Source organism: Pteropus vampyrus, unplaced genomic scaffold (assembly GCF_000151845.1).
Source record: "Pteropus vampyrus isolate Shadow unplaced genomic scaffold, Pvam_2.0 Scaffold23, whole genome shotgun sequence".
Taxonomy (NCBI): domain Eukaryota; kingdom Metazoa; phylum Chordata; class Mammalia; order Chiroptera; family Pteropodidae; genus Pteropus; species Pteropus vampyrus.
In genome coordinates this window covers 84,056-86,731 of record NW_011888804.1, presented here as the reverse complement: position 1 = coordinate 86,731, position 2,676 = coordinate 84,056, and positions in this window count along the sequence as shown.

Genomic DNA, 2,676 nt, shown 5'->3' with positions numbered 1-2,676 from the left:
CGGATGCTGCGGTGCATTGCATCCGGTGAGGGGTACAGCAGAGTCAGTATTTGCCGAATGGGAGCCCTCTCCCTGACAGTAACCGTGAACACTTATTTATGTATCTGTGTACTTGCTTACTGTTTGTCTCCACCACGGTCTGTTGACCCCTGAGGGTGATGGCCTTGCCCGACTTGTGGACTCCCCTTCCCCAAGACTTGGCACAGCCCCTGGCGTTTGGGGGCATTAATAGGCATTTGTTGAATGAACGCACAAGCTTTCATTTGAGCGCTCGCTCTGTTCCAGACGCTGTTTTGTGGCCGGGGACTTCGTGGTAGAGCGAGGCAGACAAGGGCCCTGTGTTCTTGTTGCTCCCAGCCTGGGAGGACACAGATAAACACTCGGATTATGAAGTGTGATAAGGGTCGCAGAGGAAGAGAACAGGGTGTGGAAGGGAGATTATTTAGCAGGACCTAATACTGATTGAACTGGAAGTCACTTGGGGTGAACATTTTATTTCCTGGGCCACAGCTTTCATCCTATGGTTCTTTCCCTTTGTCTTTCTGAAGGGTCTTTAATTTCAGAAGAGAACACCCCTAGCCAAGGGCTGATGTCAGCAATCCTTGGGTTGGCCACAGAAGGCAATTGCAAAGTCAGGAGAAAACCCTGAGTGACAGGTGAGGCTGCAGGGAAGGCCCAGGTCCCTCTTGGTTTCTGGAGCCCCTCTGGCTTCATCACCTGGTACCCATTTACCTGGCAGGCTCTGAGCTGAGCTGTCAGCAGCACCGGAAAGATTCAGGAAACTGTGGCAAGAGAAGCAGGCTCCCTTCTTTGTAGCAGGTAGATTTGTTCCATCCTGTTAGTACTCGGGCCAAGAGACTTATCAAGCTTAAATCTCGCAGGTTTTGAACAAAAGCCCTAATCACCACAAAGATTACAGTTTCACCAAGTTGAGTGCCATTACACATTAACTAGTAGAATATACTTGGGATCCTTTTTAACTGAAAATCAGTGAAAGAAAAAATGTGGTTTATCTTTGTCTAGAAGGAAAATGAAAATGCTAGAAGGAGCTCTGTGTGGTACGAGGTTTTCAGAGCTCAGATGAGTGTGTGTGTTGTCTGTATCTGTCTGTGTCTTTGTGTCTCCTTGCCTTGGGTTGTCAATCAAGCAGCATGGGTGTTAGTGCAGAAAGCTCCGTCACACCTGACATTTTCCTATCTTTTCTGGAGTTTGTTACTGGTTCACCAGATGGGATTGCCGACCTTAGTCTTCTCTGACTTGTACTGGCTGAATGAATAATCTGTCTTTCCTTTTAGTAATCCTTCTGAGGGAAAGGAGGCAGGCCGAGGGTTTCTGTAGTGACAGCCAATGAGAAGACTCAAAAATAAGGTTATTCAACTAACCAGTAGGACTCGGCGAAGGGAAAGATCAGCTCACTTTCTAACAGTCTGCTGTCTCTGAACAGTTGTCACCTTTAGTCCTTTAGCTGCTGCAGTGGGAAGGTTCCTGGTGTGGATATTAGTAAAGACAGTACCAGATATCTCTCCTCTGCTGATTTTTCTAGGTTAAATGTAATCTGAAAATGAACCTACATTAAAACGTACTTCGAATCATTGGTCTGAAATTAGGGTGACTTTCTCTCCCTGAAATGAAAAGAGAAACAAAACTTTGTAAAAGAAACCACGTAACAGGAAAAACAGTACACGTGAGATGGTGATGGTGGCGGATGTCAACCCGATCATATTTTTGTCATTGCCACAGGAGTTCGCCTCTTCCTAAGGATTCTTTTTGTAGAACCATAATTTCCAATTCGATATTGAAGGAAAAAGGTTGAAACTCAGGATAGTGTCATTTGTAGACAGCTTTTGATTTGTGGTGTCTTTTTTCACATGCTTAGTTCCATAGAAATAGATTGCGTTTGGATCACTAGGAACTTGAAAGGGGTTACCTTAGATTAGGGTGACTTCCAGAAATGAATGTGAATGTGACAAGTGAAATTTGAATTCTTTCTTTCTTCTGGGTAATTCTTTAAAAAAAATTCAGAAAACAACAAGAACCGAACCTTTTTGGGGCAGACACTGTCAGGTTGAGCAGTTTCGTGTGAGCCGTTGTTTATTACGTTTTTGGAGAGTGCCTAGTACAAATGCTGCATGGAGTAAAGATGGAATTGTTGCCCTGACTGCCTTGCAACATGAATGATTACCGTAGTTTTTTAAAATTATGAAAGTAATATATGTTCATTGTAGGAAAATTGGAAAAATATAAGAATAACTTCCATGATCCCAATACCTAGAAATAAACACTTTAACTTTTTGGTTAGTATTGGTCAAACATCACTTTTCTAATAATATTTTTAAATGTAATATATATGTGTGTTTTTATATAATTGGAACTACACCAAAAAATATGGGTAACCTTTTTTATAGATAAATCATGAATAATTGATTGATTTTATTAAATATTCTTTTACAGTATTTTTTTATTGCATCAAGCTTTATCTTAAGTTAAGTAGAGGGAAGAGATGGGAACAGTGAAAGCTCATGGGCCCATAATATAAATTCTGGTCACTCACTCCATCCTACCTCCCCTCGCCCCCCAAGACAAGATCATTTTGAAGCAAATCCCAGCTATCTAATTTCATTTATAAATATTTCAGTAAGTGTCTCTAAAAGGTAAGAACACTTAAAAAACCGTAAC